Source organism: Erpetoichthys calabaricus, chromosome 13 (assembly GCF_900747795.2).
Source record: "Erpetoichthys calabaricus chromosome 13, fErpCal1.3, whole genome shotgun sequence".
Taxonomy (NCBI): domain Eukaryota; kingdom Metazoa; phylum Chordata; class Cladistia; order Polypteriformes; family Polypteridae; genus Erpetoichthys; species Erpetoichthys calabaricus.
Window position 1 is genome coordinate 135,225,026 of NC_041406.2, and position 17,229 is coordinate 135,242,254.

Here is a 17,229-nt window from a genome sequence, read left to right on the forward strand (position 1 = left end):
ATGGCTGTGCACAGACGCTTCCCATCCAACCTGATGGAGCTTGAGAGGTGCTGCAAAGAGGAATGGGCCAAACTGGCCAAGGATAGGTGTGCCAAGCTTGTGGCATCATATTCAAAAAGACTTGAGGCTGTAATTGCTGCCAAAGGTGCATCAACAAAGTATTGAGCAAAGGCTGTGAATACTTATGTACATGTGATTTCTCAGTTTTTTTATTTTTAATAAATTTGCAAAAACCTCAAGTAAACTTTTTTCACGTTGTCATTATGGGGTGTTGTGTGTAGAATTCTGAGGAAAAAAATGAATTTAATCCATTTTGGAATAAGGCTGTAACATAACAAAATGTGTAAAAAGTGATGCGGTGAATACTTTCTGGATGCACTGTACAGAAATGTGCTGACAGTGCTCAGTCATTATACACAGAACTGAAATATGGTGTCACGCAGGGCTCAATACTGGGACATTTACTGTTTTCATTTTACATGCTTCCACTGGGATCTCTCATTATGAAACATAATGTTAATTTTCACTCGTATGCAGATGACACCCATTTATACCTTTCATTTAGATCAAATGAGGTTTCTCCAATATTGTCTTTAATTAGTTGTGTTGGTGAATTAAAGGAGTGGAAGGATGAGAACTACCTATCTATGAACACCGATAAAACAGAGATGTTAATTGTTGGAGGGAATGATGCTGATCACAACAATATTTTGTCATCATTCATCAGTTGGAATCACCATTAATTTTACTGAATCAGCACGCAATCTAGGAGTTATCTTTGACTCTAGCATGTCATTTGAAGCACACATTACAAAGTTGTACAAATCATGTTTCTTCCATATTAAAACTTGGGAAATTAAGGCGCATTCTAAATAAACAGGATTCTAAGAAATTAATTCATGCATTTATTTCTAATAGGATTGACTACTGCAATGCAGTGTTCACTGGATGTTCAAACTGTTCTTTATACAGCCTCCAGTTAATCCAAAATGCTGCTGCAAGAATTATTACAAGAACAAGAAAGTACAAACACATAACTCCAGTTCTCAAATCCTTACACTGGCTCCCTGTTAAGTTTAGGGCAGATTTCAAAATCCTCCTTTTAACATATAAAGCATTAAATGGCCAAGGTCCGGCTTACTTGTCTGAACTTATCATTACTTACGAACCACAGTGCACATTAACATCTCAAGATGCCAGTCTGCTTATGATTTCAAGAATTAATAAAATAACAGTGGGAAGTCAAGCTTTTAGTTACAGGGCCCCTAAACTGTGGAATGGTCTGCCCGCTACTATAAGAGAGGCCCCTTCGGTCTCAGCTTTTAAATCCCGGCTGAAGACTCACTACTTCAGTTTAGCATATCCTGACTAGAGCTGCTGATTAACTGTACAGACTGCATCTCTGTTGTTAGTCCTAAGGTTTCTTCCATTTTTTCCTACAAGGGTTTTTTTGGGAGTTTTTCCTTGTCTTTTTAGAGAGTCAAGGCCAGGGGACTGTCAAGAGGCAGAGCCTGTTAAAGCCCATTGCTGCACTTCTTGTGTGATTTGGGGCTATACAAAAATAAATTGTATTGTATTGCATTCCTCCCTCTCAGTGTGGGAAGGTGAGTCATGTGTTCCTCTCTACTTGTGAGAGAAGCAGCAGCTTCCTCATGAAGGCTTTGACTGGCTGTGCATATCATGTGCAAAAAGACCTTTGCCTTGCAATTTTGTATTCAGTTAAATCATAAGTGCAGTCACATCAACTGCAAATGCTCAATCTGATAGCTGCTCGATGCTGCTTAGTCCAGGGATAGGTGTTCCTTTCATTTGACAAAACTCCTAAATCTCGGATTTCAGATCTCAGACTTGTTTGAGCACTATGCCCAAGCTTAACCACCTGACAAGCTGTGTGGTAGTCCAGATTGGTGTGATCAGTTTCATTCTCTTCCAACAGTGTAACAAACTGTCTGTGACTTAAGGCCCTGGCCCAGATGAAATTTACATTATTTATTTCAACATCAACCACATGATTAATTTTCCGTAGTGATTTACATAGCACTTCTTGGTTAATAATACAATGTAAAAATATGAATTTTTGGGCTACGTTCATCTAAGTCACTTTTTCCTGCATGCTTTTCAAAAGACCAACATTTTTACCAGTCCGGTTAGGAAAACCATCAGTTGTCACATCAGCTAACTTTTCCCACTGCACTCCTAACTGCATCCACATACTGACTTCATTACATAAATCATTACCAGGTGTCCTTTTCACTGACTGCATCCAAGCCAGTTCCTCTGTCATTTCAAAGTCTTTCGTTATTTCTTTTACAAAAATCAGCAGCTGTGCTATGTCACGAACATCACAGCTCTCATCCAATGTCCCCCCCAAGGGACCCCCTGTGACTGCAGGTTTGTTCCAACCTGATTCACAATAAGTGATAATAATTGATCTCATTTAGTGAGCTGGTCTGTTTTTCCCTCTCTTTTCTTATTCTGCATTCAGAAAAGCACAGCAGTTTGACTTTTACAGTATAATACATTTAGAAATATTTCTATTTTTTCCTGTAGCTTTAAATGCTTAACTCTTTTTTGGTGTTTGCCTATTATTTTTGCTTATTCTGTGTAGTCTGCTCCCTTCATTGTATCCTAATAGTGACAATAAAACACAAGAAAAACAGACACCCAGGCGAACAACACTAAGTGATGAAATGCTGCAACTGCTTCAGAGCCAGACCCCACTAATTTGCCAATAATGGAAAGGCAGAATAGAAATCAGGATGAACATAAATGAAAAGTTAAAAAAAGAAATCCACTTATAACTGCTCAATTTTTATTAAAATGTATTAACACAGCGGCACGGTGGTACAGTGATAGTGCTCGCAGTAAGGAGACCTGGGTTCGCTTCCTGGGTCCTCCCTGCGTGGAGTTTGCATGTTCTCCCCATGTCTGCATGGGTTTCCTCCGGGTGCTCCGGTTTCCTCCCATAGTCCAAAGACATGCAGGTTAGGTGGATTGGCAATTCTAAATTGGCCCTAGTGTGTGCTTGGGGTGTGTGTGTCCTGCAGTGGGTTGGCACCCTGCCTGGGATTTGGTTCCTGCCTTGCGCCCTGTGTTGGCTGGGATTGGCTCCAGTAGCCCCCCGTGTTCACATTTAGCGGGTTGGAAAATGGATGGATGTATTAACACACTTAATTGTGTAATTTCTTCTTTGACCCCAAAACACAGAAACTGGGAAATAACGGCTCACTTGATTAGGCTAGGAGTTCAATTAAAAACAGAAGTTGGTTAGGACAAAAACCTGCAACCCCAGAGGGTCCACAGGACCAAGTTTTGGAACCACGGACTTCGAGAATCTGTTCAAAACATTTTTTAAATATGACAAGATTTAATTAATAAAATGTTACAATAAGAATATTGAAACATTTTCCCCCCCCAACTATTTTTGTCCATGATCTTGGTTCTCCTCTTTTCCTCTTAGATGGGGGCTAAATTTGGTTTTGTTTAGTCCCTCCTTACTTTTTTAACTTTCTGATATTTTCTTTTCTAGTTCGACTATGAAGTCATTTGTTGTATAAGTTCAACTTCATTGTATGTAATGTTATCTTCTTGAAATACATAAAATAAAAATGAAAAAAAGCATATTTCAGTTTATCCCTTTTAGACCATGCTGCACTGGTTTTCCAGATGAATCAAGACATCCTCACTAGGATGTAGCTCATTGTCCAACTGAAGAAAATATACATTAAAATTCTCTTTGACATAAACCACAAACCAGCTCCTTTTCTGTTCTGTCTATCCTTCCTAAAAAGTGTGTACTCATTTATGTTATGCTCATCCCCATCCTTATTATTTAGCAGGTTTCTGTTTTTGCTATAATATCGTAATTATGCTCAGCTACACAAAACTCCAACTAACGTTACTACGCATAACTGTTTTTACACTATTTTGTGTCCCTTCATGAACCATTCTAAACCTGGCCTATCCTCAACTCCATTCCACTCCCATCCATTTCCCTAGTTTAAATAATCTTCAACTAACCTGTTCTAACACGTTCCCAACACATTAGTGTCCTTCCAGTTCAAATATAACACATCACAGCAAAACAAATCCCATTTGTTCCAAAATGCCCATAAACCTATATACCTTTCTATCACATGCCAAAATTTGAGCCACATGTTAAGCCTTCTAATCTCCTTGATCCTTCCAGGATTGGCACATGGCACAGGCAGAACTTTGACAAAGTAGTCCTCTCCAGTTCTGCTCCTCTGCCTAGCACCTAACTCTTTAAATTTGGACTGCAGAACTGACAGCCTTCCCTTACGTATGTCATTTGTTCCAACATGAACAATGACAATTGGATCTATCCTGGCTCCAGCCAAGAGCCTATGCACCCTTCCAGGGCAATCTCTCATCAGTGCACCCAGGAGGCATCCACACTGGTGCAAACCTGCACTTTAATCCTCTGCTCTCACAACATCTCTCTCTCTGGGTACTGGTTTTGAGATGGCCTGTCAGGGCTCCAAATGCATGCCTACCACCTCAAAGTTTTCAAAGACTTCCAGTTCTTGGGTTGATGTCTCCAGACATCATGCACCCTTTGACTTGTGCCTTGCGACTGTGACCGCTAATACTTTTAATTATCGATTCGTTACTACAGCACCAGTTATTTATTTACGAACTTGTCAGTTTCCACACTACTTTCTGCACTTCCCACCAACCTCGCCAACACTAGTTTTGAATAAACGTAACAAGTACAAATACTGTACAAATAACAAGTAATGTTCCCATGTGCTTTGCCCAAACAATCATATACAAACACATCAGCTCCTGAGCAAGCAAAAAAAAAAAAAAAAAAAAAAAAAAGGTTTAAAAAAAAAAAATAATAAATAAAAATCCTGTACTGCTCCTTAGGGACAACCAAAAACCAGTTTAGAGGAGCAAAATTTGTATTTTAATTATCTCACTCTCACACAGCAAAAGACTTTCAATTCTGCTCATAAAGATGATATCGGCATGTCAGTACCTGTAGTACCAGAGGCGACAGGACATTGAATCATTGCTATACTCTGTATAAAGACGGTTATAATTTATACTCCAGTTGCTCCTCCGCTGGGTAAATCTTACCAAGCTACAATATTTCTTATACCCAGATACAAACAAAGCTTAACGCAGGAAGCTTCAGGCATGCATCAGGTCACAATCAGAGGCCGTTCTCCAGGATGCAATGAGTGACACTGATGGGAAATATTAATGTCATCAGAGCTGCATATGAACATGTTTAATGAAACTGTGACATGCTTCGTTGGAAATCTCATAGATGAAATTGCCCAGAAAGTCGTCATCATCAGGACTTACCTAAACCAGAAACCATAGGTGAATAAAACCAATTGTGATGTACTAAATGCACACACTGCTGCGTACAATTCATGGATTGTGTCTGGGAACATGGACAAGTTCACAGTCAACCAAATGAGAGCTATGAAAGTCACATAGCAACAATATGGGGAGAAAGTGGCTCATGTTGCAAGGTCTGCAGACAATAACAGACTGTAAAGCAACTACTCCCACCAAAGAGAGTGCCAGCATCTCTCTGGCAGACAAGCTTAACAATTTCTATACACACTTCAATGTAAATGCCGCTAATGCCAGTCAGCGGTACAACACATCTGAGACAGAAGCTCTATCCAGTGAGGAAACAACACTCACTTTATCGGAACATGACATAAGGAGATCTTTCATGAAAGTGAACACCAGGAAGGCAGAGGTTTCCAACGGCATACCAGGATGTGTTTTTAAGGTCTATGCCACTCAGCTTGTATTTTTGTTCATAGTAATACTGAACTATCCTTAATCCAGTCTGTTATATTAAATCCTGTAGGTTTCTCAAAGTCAGTCCTATGGGCCCACTGCAGCTTCAGGTTTTTGCTTCAACCAGATTCATAATCAGTGACAACTGATAAGACTGATCTCAATTAATTAGCTGTTTTTTTTCTCTCTTCTCTTATTCTACATTAAGAAAGCACTGCAGCATGATTTTACATTTATAAGACATTTAGAAACATTTCCAGTTTTGCTATAGATTTTAATGCTTAACTTACTTTTGTTGCTTTCATTATATTTTGCCCTTTCTTGTGCAGTTTGCTCCCTTCATTGTATCTTAATAATGACAATTAAAAATAAGCAGAGCAGACACCCAGGCAAACAACACTGAATCATGAAAGGCTGCAACTACTTTAGCATCAGACCCACTAATTACAAAATAATGGATAAATTAAACAATTTGAACACCCAAAAAATCTGAATAAAAACCAAGATGAAAACACTGTTAAAAAGAAGAAAAATACTGTACATTATTCCCATATATCTGCTTAGTACATTTTAATATATATATTTTTTTTTTACCAAACTTAGTTTTCTAATTTCTATATTGTTCCCAAAACACAGAACCTGGGAAATAACAGTTCACTTAATTAGCCCACGGTCCAATTAAAAACAGAAGCTGGTTGGAACAAAAACCTGCAGCCACAGTGGATCCCCAGGACTGATTTTGAGAACCCCTACTTTAAAGGATCCACCATTATCCCTATATCTAAAAAATCAATTTCATCTGAGTGATTATCTTCACATTATATGAACGCCTAAATATGCTCTTCAGTAACCTAAGAACAAGTCCCAATGCAGTTCATATATCACACCAGCAGATTTAGAGAGGATGCCATCACATTAATTTTTCAAACAGTATTGAGTATTGGCCCACTTGGAATACAAGATAGGAAATTATGTGTGAATGCTATTTATAGACTATAGCTTTGCATTTAACACAATAAACCCCTCTAAGCTCATCACCAAGCTCAGGGACCTTTGTCTGAGTGCTCCACTGTGCAGCTGGGTCTTTAACTCCTTGACAGGCAGACCCCAGGTGGTTCAAGTGGGTAGCCATAACTAATCATCCCTCACTCTCAACCCATGAGCTCCACATGGCTGTGTCCCATGTCCTCTGCTGTACTCCTAATACACATATGACTGCATGACTTCACAAGACTCTAATATTATAGTCACTTTTGCTGGTAAAACAGTTGTGATAGGCCTGATATCTAATAACAATAAGCAGGCTTACCTGGATGAAGTGGAGAATCAATCACACTTGTTTCAGAGCAACAGTCTAGTCCTGAATGTCAACAAGACAAATCCGGAGAAAGTAGCAGAGGAACTACCACCCTCTCAGTATTAGCAACACACTGGTAGAGAGGGTTGACAGTTTCAGATACATCAGTGTCCACAACACACAGGACTTGACCTGGTCTGAAAACATTGACATCTTGGTGAAGAAGGCACAAGAACATATAAAATTTCAGACACCCCCGGTATTTCAGGCTAGTTCCCAATTGCTAACTTCCACACAACCACCATTGAAACCAACCTAACAAGTAATACAGGGTAAGCCAAAAAGAAGTACCACATTTCAAATGTTATTCTACAAAAACACTACAAGATAAAATAAATTTCATTACGACACAAGAGAGGGTATACAAAATAGATTTTTTCACTGTGTTTTAGAAATGATGTCTTCAAGGTGGTGGCCATCATTAGCAATACACCCTACAAGACGATTTCTGAACGCTCGCATGACTCGTTCGGTCATTTCAAGGGGAATAGCGGCCATTTCGTGGCAAATACCGTCCTTGATGGCTTTAAGGTTTTGATGTCGGTGTGTGTATACCTTCAACTTAAGAGAGCCCCACAAGAAGAAATTGCATGGAGCAAGATCTATACTATTTGAAATGGTAAACAATCTAATTCTCACTTAGAGGATCTGTTCAAAATTTTGTTAAAATATGGCAAGATTTAACACTAGAATTCCTGAAGCCTACGAAAAAACTCGTAATCCCAGCCCACCTTAAGTCCCTTCGCACCTCTACCATCAGCGTCTTTTGTTTTGTAAATGTGTCTATCAGCATAAGCAGCATGCAGCCAGCTGTTCCATTCCCCCGCCTTGATGGAGCTCAACTCTTCCAGCTCAAGACAAGGCTCCTACTTATCTGCATGCGAGGTTCCTGGAGTTGTATAAGGTAAATAATACAGTATATTGTTATTTGGAATACATGCATTTCATGTGTGTTCTGGGTCTACAAAGATATGGGTAAGTAAGTGTAGGATGAAAGGAAATGTGAGAAATGCAAGAAATGCTGAACACACACCTAAAGCAGAAACTTTTTCTATGTTATACTAATAATGACGAGAAGTGTATAATGTGTGAAGGTTTTAGTCCAAGTATCAAATAAAAATGTGCGCTTTGATACAAGAATATAAACAAAAAAATATTTTAGTGTCTTAACAGTGAAACAGCAATTTTATGCTTATTTACACAACAAGGATCCTAGAGATTAAACCAATCAAAAGCTTCTCACCACCAAGATTTTGACTACATACACCAATTTTTAAACATGACTGCTAGCCAGTGAGAGTCTGATAAGCTTCTCTCATCAATCAGTATATAGCTTTTGAGAATCTGGCACCTATTCCACACTAACATGGATACATTTGAAAACACTTTTTTTTCCCTTTTGTAATTTATTTTGGCGCCAGTCCAGATTCAAACAGCATTTTAAATTACTGATTTTTGTCTTTCATACAGTATATCTGACACAGATTCACTCTTTTTAGAGAAATATTAAATGCAAAACTGCCCCAATGCTACATGTTCTCTGCATTGTCACTGCAGTTTGAAAATAGCCATAATAGCATGTAGCAACACAGAGAAACAAACACAGTCAGTTTGGACTTTTCAACACATTTTTATCACATTTTATCATTTCACTTTATTTTCATTTTAAGTAAAATTTAAATTTTACTTAAAACTAATTTTAAGTTTTTAGGCTGATTAAGCGTGATGTGGTGCTCTCAACTAACTGATTTGTTCAAGTGATGTTTAGGTTATCATGCTGAAAATCAGTACAGCAAATGGATAAGATGGTACTGTAGTCCAACATGAAATGCAGGAAGCGAACAAATTTCTCAGTCTTCATCTCCTGCACCAACCCCTTAGCCTTGGCTGCATCCTCGGACTTGACATCACTTCCTCCTGCCATGTTCTCCATATGAACAACAGTGGGAGTGTAATTTTTTTCCACAGCCTTCAAACATCTCAGCCGGCTTGGAAGCCACCGTGTGCTCTTCAGGCCACTGAAATGTGCCAGTTTCTCATTTAGCAGTTCACTTATTTCTGTCAGTTCTCTTCACTTCTTTGGGGAATAGTAGTACATCTTAAAGATGGTTTTCAGTGTATCTTCAAATTTCACCAGGTACTCACAGCCTTTCACGCTATCCAGCACGGCTAGCTCTAATTTGTGTGCCACACAGTGGATTGTTATGATGTGGGGTATCCTCTGTTTCAGTCTCCCAGCTACTCCTGTTTTCTCACCCATCATCACTGCAGCACCATCAAAATTTGCACACACTACTTTCTTTTTCCATGTGTCTTCTCTGATACCCATGGTGTTCACTGCTTCATCAATAGCCTCTAAAATACCTGCAGCATTTGCACTCTTGACTGGCTGACATTTGATCATGTATGTGGATATGTCACCATTATCTCTCACATACCTGACATGAACCAACTCCTGTTCTATTATACCAGTGTCTGTACTGCCATATGCAAGAATGGATAAGAACCTGCTTTCTTGAATTTACTTTTCAATCTGGTCTCTTGAAGTTTGTGCTATTGCTCCAATAAACTCTCTGCAAGCATGGTCATTGAGGTAAGTGGAACCAAGATCTAGGCCATTTACTTTTTGAAGTTTGCAAAGACTGCTAAATTTTGCCAATGGTAGTTCACACTTTGCAACATAGTACGCTGTTCTAAACAGCTTTTTCAGGACTTCTTGTTGTGCTTGGTTTATTTTTAGTATGTTTTTTGCAATTGGTGTTTGTTCTGGGAAAGATGCTGCAGACTGAGCACCAATGCATTTCTTGTGATGCAGAGATTTCTCATGGGTTTTGATGGGGTCTTTCCTAAAATTACTGGTCCCAGTAACAAAGGCGCTTGTCAAGTCAGAAATCAAGGGAAACTTACGACACACCCGGCAGAACATTATGTTATTTAGCTTGTCATATTCCAGCCACAGAAATTCTTTTGTCCATGAAACCAAAAAGCTGCACTTTCTTTTTGCCTCATAGTCTGATTTGTCATAACTTTTCCACTTTGTTGTAGGCTTTTCTTTGGCTGTCCCTTCTTCACCCTGACCTGTCTTATTTGGCTCAGCAGAACTAAAATACCTGCGTAAATCCATCTATTTTTACACATGCACACACATAACAGTCAGCAATTTTTTAAATTCTCTGTGCAATCAACCTCTATCACATGTTTAAGCTTGCTGCGGGAGATTTCACTTGTCACGTCTGAATAGTAAGCTAATGAGTGATAAGACGATGTCAGAGGAATTGGTGCGCAATTAATCCGTCACTGACCAATCAGTACTGCCGCTCTCTATACACAGTTTGCGCGATCTCAAAGTGAAAGTGAAAGTAAAAAACAAGCGCGAAATCAAACACGATTTCAATATTTCACATATTGACAGTGGCTCATCGATGTCCGAAAATGACATAATTACCCAGCTACATTTGCAAAAGAATGCAAAAGCATTGACATATATTTTTCCTTCCTATGATAACCCGACGGGAAGGGCTGAGATAGATTTTGGTAGCCCGACTGGAAGACACAATAGCCCCGGGATGTCAGGCTAGCGATTTTGCGAGCTCTGGAGTAGAATGGAAGAAGCTGTGGAATACTGGAATGGAGGTAGTGTTGTCATAGACAACAACCCTAACACCCCAACCCTGACATTACAAAAATGAATCTGCATTTTCTTATTGTACATTTACCTCTGATAAAATAATTTATGACAAACTGAAGTCCTGGAATGCATCTACTTCATTAACTGAGGTACAGGAGATCCATAGGCTGGAATTTCACCAAAGTATGCTGTAGTTATGTGAAGCAGTAGCAATTCCCATGGTACCACCTGACAGTTCCCCCATTTCAATACTGCTTTTGTTGCTGACTGAGCAAGCACCACTCAGTTGGCTTCTGGAAAAAAACTTTCTGTGTGGGAAAGTATACATGGTTGCATATAATTATACTGTATATAGAAGTGATTTTGTTCACTTGTCTTCGACAAGGTAATTCACTGATAAATTCCAGGGACATGTACAAAACAGTCTCCTGTGCATCACGAGGATGATCAGCTCTTTAACTAGATTAGAGCAATCTAGACAAGAACACGTCATTCAGCTCAACAAAGCTCCCTCATCCTATCCACTCAATTCTTCTAGAATAACATTAAATCTAGTTTTTTTTAACATTTTATTGAATTTATTAAAATCAAACAACATTCCATACAAGCAAGTCAAATTTTACAAAACATCAACCCCCACCCATGAGAAAGAGAGCTAGGCCAACATAGTGAAACTTTAATAGTAGAAAAGATAAGTAAGTAAATAAATAGAATAAAAAGGGGAAGAGAATCTGCTTCCTCAATTTAAATGCTTATTCTAAAATACTGTTAATCAGATCCTGCCAGGTCTTATAAAAGTTTTGCACAGATCCGCTAAGTGAGTATTTAATTTTTCCAATTTCAAGTACTATATAACATCGGTTACCCAAAGACTGAAAAGAGGTCAGTTAGGATTCTTCCAGATGAGCAAGATAAGTCTACGTGCCAATAGTGAAGTATAGGCAATTACAGTTTGTTTGTCCTTCTCCACTTTAAGCCCATCTGGAAGTACACCAAACATCTGTTAGTGGATTAAGAGGGATTGTGACACCAAGGCTGTCTGAAAGGCATTTAAGGATTTTGGTCCAAAATTATATTAATTTGGTGTACGCCCAAAACAAATGACGCAATGAGGCTGGAACTTGATTGCAACGTTCGCAGGTTGGATCTTGCCCTGGAAACATTTTGGACAATTTTAAACAAGACCGATGTGCTCAACAGATGATTTTAAGTTGAACATGTATGCTTTGCACATATGGAGCTTGAGTGAATTCTGTGCATTGCTGCCTTCCATTCCTTTTCCAAAATAATGAGTGAGAGATCCTTTACCCAATGTACTCTGGGATCTTTAAAAGGGAGGGACTTCAAAATGTTTTTATATGTTAGAGAAATGCTGTCTGAGTCCTCAAGACTGATCAATATTTTTTCCAGAGTAGAAGTATGTGGTAGGTGAGGAAAGTCGAGCAGGTTTTGTTTAACAAACTTTCTAATTTGTAGGTAGTGAAAAAAAATGTGTTGCTGGAAGGTTACATTTGGAGTGTAATTGTTCATAGGATGCGAAGACATTTTCTATGTACAGATCTCTAAGTGATTTAATCCCAAATGTTTTCCAGACATTGAAAGCTGCGTACGTTTGAAAGGGAGGAAAAAGGTGGTTATAGTACAAAGATGCCACAGATAAAAGCTTCTCTATCCTAAAGTACTTCCTGCATTGGTTCCATATTCTGAGTGAATGAAGCACAATTGGGTTATTTAGTATATTGGTGATATATTATATATTTTATATTGTAGTATATATTGTATTTACTGGGGTACAAGCAATGAATATAAAGAAGTGCTGCAGGATTTTATTTATATTGCGGACCAGGCCTGTGTATGTTCATCCATTTTTGTCAATGTCCAAGTTTTTATACCTTGTATATCTGCTGCCCAGTAATAAAACTGAAATTTAGGTAGAGCCATGCCACCTTCTACCTTAGGTCTTTGTAGGTTCGCACTTTGGATGCGTGGATGTTTTGAATTCCAAACAAATGAGGTTTTGATTGAATCTAACTTCTTAAAAAAAATGATTTGTTGATGTATATTGGAATGCTTTGAAACAGAAAAAGAAGCTTAGATAGGATATTCATCTTGACAATGTTAATTCTTCCAGCTGAAGTGAGATGAAGGGTAGACCATCTACCCTGTATGCAAGCCTTGCTTAAGTTTTTCCAAGCAGATAGCAAAATTTTGTTGATAAAGAGATTTATGTTTACTTGTGATGTTTACCCCTAGGTATCTGAACTGATCTGTGATGATAAAAGGGAATGTGACCAATCTAATATTGTGTGCTGGAGCGTTCACTGGGAAGAGCACACTTTTATCCAAATTAATTCTGAGATCAGAAATCTTTTGAAATTCTGTTAGTGCTGTTAGGACTGCAGGCTCAGTAGTTTGTGGATCCGATATATATAGTACCATATCATCTGCATAGAGTGAAATTTTCTGTTCAAGTCCCTCTCTGATAATCCCCTTTATCTCATAAGCATTTCAACAGTGAACTGCCAGTGGCTCTATGGTAATTGCAAAAAACAGTGGTGTCAAGGGGCATCCTTGTCTAGTACCACGCTCTAATTTGTAGTCTGAAATAATATCGTTCATACAAACTGAAGCTTCTTTGACTGGTATACAGCAGTTTAAGCCATGCACGTATGTTTGGGCCAAACCCAAATTTTTCCAATATGGTGAAAAGGTAGTTCCATTCAACCCATTAAGTCTACTTTTGAAAGTCTCTAAAGTCCTACCGTCTACCACACTACTTGGCAGCTTATTCCATGTGTCTATGGTTCCTAATTTTTGTGTGAAAGTTACCCTTTACAAGTTTCCAACCGTGTCACTGTGTTCTTGATAAACTCATTTTAAAACAGCAGTCTTGGTCCATTGTACTAATTCCATCATAATTTTAAACACTTCAATCATGTCACCTCTTAATCTTCTTTTGCTTAAACTGAAAAGGCTCAGCTATTTTAATCTTTCCTCAAAATTCATTCCATATAGCCCTGGAATCAGGCTAGTCACTCTTCTCTGGACTGTTTCCAGCACTGCTATGTCCTTTGTTTTTAGTCTGGAGACCAAAACTATACACAGTACTCCATGTGAGGCCACGCGAATGCATTATAAAGCTTGTTAGTAACCTCCTTGTACACTTACTCCACATACCATGCTATATAACCTAATATTCTGTTAGCCTTCTTAATGGATTCTGCACACACTGGCAGTTGATAGTATTAAGTCCACTACAATTAATAAATCATTCTTATAAGGTGTACTTTCAACATCCAGACATTCCATTGTGTATTCAAACCTAACATTTTTATTTCCTATGTGTAATATTTTACTTCTACTGACATTAAATTCCATCTAGAACAAATCTGCCTAAGCCTGTTAGTTGTCCAAGTTCCTCTACAACGATTCAATGGATTGTAGATTATCTGCCTATCCTCCTAGCTTGGCATCATCTGTAAACTTAACCAGCTTAATACTTATATTCCTACGCAAATCATTTAGATATTAAAAACAGCAGCAACCCTAGCACTGATCCCTGTGGAACACCACTAGCAATCAGCCAATTCTGATCACACCATAAGCCGCAGCTTGTTGTGTCGGAGCCAATTTTAACACATTTAAAAACAACACCCTGAACTGCTACCTCTTTTAGTTTGAAGCACAACCTCTCATGTAGCGTCTTATCATATACTTTCAGAAAGTCAAGATAAATATCATATGCTCCACTCTAGTTGTATCCTTTTGTTGCTTCCTCATAGAATTCCAGCATGATGGTAAAACAAGAGCTTCCTCTTCTGAACCCATGCTGACTGTTCAGTAAAACTCCCGTTAAGCCATGTGGTGCTCAATCGTTCCTTTAATAATTCCTTCCATTAATTTATCTGTGATGCACTTATAATTTTACTGGCTTATAATTGCTTGGATCTGCCCTGTCACCCTTTTTATAGAACAGGACAACAGTTGCCATATCACAGTTTTTCAGAATTTCCCCAGTGCACAGTAACATCCCAAAAATATGTGTCAAGAGTTTACATATGTACTCTCAAACCTCCTTAAGATCTCAAGGACAAATATTATCTGGCCCTGGTGATTTGTTTGATTTCAGCCTGTTTAATCTAACAGTACTTCTCCCTCTACAATTTCAAATCACTCAGTACCTCCTTATTAGTCCCTTTAACCACCAGGAAATTATCCACATGTGAAGACCTCTGAAAAATGCAAGTTTAAAGCATTTACTACCTAAATATTTTTAATTCCCCTTTACTATTCCAGATGCACAGCACCTATTTGACTGTTCTTTTACCACTAAAATAATGAAAAAAAATCTGTGTTAATCTTTCACCTTATCTACTACCTTACTACTAAAATACTGAAAGAATCTCTTAGGATCGTCTTTCACCTTATCTGCTATATTTCTCTCTAACTGCCTTTTAGCCTCCCTAATATCCTTCTTAACGGTTGCCCCCATGTTCTCATACGCCTTATGACTGCTGTTTTTCAGTTCTTTATTAACCAAATGCAGAGTTTTTTGTTTTTTTAATTTCCTACCAATTCCAAATTTCAGTATGAACCTACCATGCACTATATGTAAAATGTTTTTAAACCTGTTCCACTGCTCCTCAAATATGTCAGCACTTAAAAGATAATTCCAGTCTATTCTCCTTAGAATTTGCCATATCTGCTCAAAAATTGCCCTACCAAAGTTAAACTTCAAAAACACTGAGAACTGCATTATATTATAGTCACTTAATCCTAGTGGTTCAATCACCTCTACACCCACAATTCTATCTTGATTATTTAAAAAATACAAAATCTAGACAGACTTTCCCATGTTGTGTTAAAAAAACGGTCATTGATTACTTCTAAAAACTGCTGTTCTTGAGTTCGGCTTTTTTGAAGATTATCCTGGTTAATATTTAGGTAATTAAAGTCCTCCATGACTATAACATCCCCCTGTGAACTTGCCTTTCTAATATTACAAAAGATACTGTCTGCATTGGGCAGATTATTACACATTACTAAAAGAGCATAAAACGTGGAAATGCCTAAACTTGTGACAACTTTAGTTTTAACATTTGACTGATGTTTTCCACAGCCAACAACACTACACAAAATATCCTAAGTGCAAGGCTTGATTTTGTGTGATACAACTGCATGTTAATTAGAGATATTGCCTCACATTTCCAGTTACCATGCACATACAGGTATGGTTTCTGCATATTTTCCTTACGTCCATGTGAATTTTCAAATATAGGAAAATTAATAAATTGTTGTATCTGATGAGACTAATATGCCACTTCTTTATACAAACTTGGTTTTAAAAAGGAAACTACCTAAAACGCAAGTAAATGTAAAAAACCTTTACAATAAAGAAGAAAAGTGTTTAACACACAAGCCTTTATAAAAGTGACAGAAAAATAACTCGGGCACGATTTTTATATTTCAGAGTAGTTCGAGTCTAGAGTAAATCGCTGAAAATAGTGTTTCAAAATCTACGAACACCATGCATATAATGCGACATATTAAAATAAGCATTGTGCATTTTTCGTCATTCTTTCTTAACACACCCCCACAAATCTATCGTCACTGTTTATAAAATGTTACCAGTTTACTATAGGTGACATTAACGAATGCACTGTAGCCCGAATGAAAAAAAAACATTTTTTTACACATGCACACGCTGAAAAGGCACATCGAGACTGTTACAGATCTGCTTCCGTTACTGCGTGAAAGTGCAAATGCCATATACTTTCACTCATTTCCTACTGAGCCACCTCCCCCGCAGTAAACGGAAACATCGCGCCCATACCCTAGTCCCAAAGAATAAAAAAAAAATCTTTTTTCGGTGAACAATACAGTCATTGTGAAGCAAAACATAATCATGCAAGGGGGATAAAATCAATTTTAAATAAATACACGCTTGAGCTTAATTCACATAAGTTAATTTCCTTCATTTTCACTATTTTGTGTAGGAAGCACAATACAACATGAAAATCCAGGCAAGATGGTAGAATGAACACAAAAAAGCAGCTCACTCACCAAAGACTGTTCACAAAGATTCAATACTCCATAACTGCGCACTTTCCTTTGCAATGAGCTAACAGACAGTGAGTGCAGTCACGTAGATAACAACAGCTATTTCACAAAAGTATAAGCCAGCACGATTGCTGGGCGGCTTTGACTCGGGAGACGAAGTACCAAACTCTGCCTCCTGCTGACGTCAACATCCAAGTCACGTGGTCAAATGAAAGCCTCTGAGAACCTCGGTTGCCTCAGCAACAAGAAAACTGCACAGAAACGATTTCTATGGGCCATTTGCCATGCGGGAGGAGTGAGAAATCGGGTATTTGTAATCAGTGCTCAGTGAAGCCGCACAATCCCTTTTTATTACATTTCACCGAAAGTTCTGCAAAAAAGGGCGGAGTAGCTT

General features: G+C 38.2%; 1 protein-coding gene across 2 annotated transcripts in view; it reads right to left on the reverse strand.

Annotated features, from left to right (window-relative positions):
• The window catches only part of LOC114663729 (neurocalcin-delta), a 140,197-nt gene extending 123,172 nt beyond the window's left edge, over window positions 1–17,025 (reverse strand). For both annotated transcript variants that reach the window (XR_007936555.1, XM_028817650.2), the window contains exon 1: window positions 16,839–17,025. The gene's annotated coding sequence lies outside the window, so the exon portion shown is untranslated. The remainder of the gene's footprint in view (window positions 1–16,838) is intronic.
• Window positions 17,026–17,229: the final 204 nt, after the last annotated feature.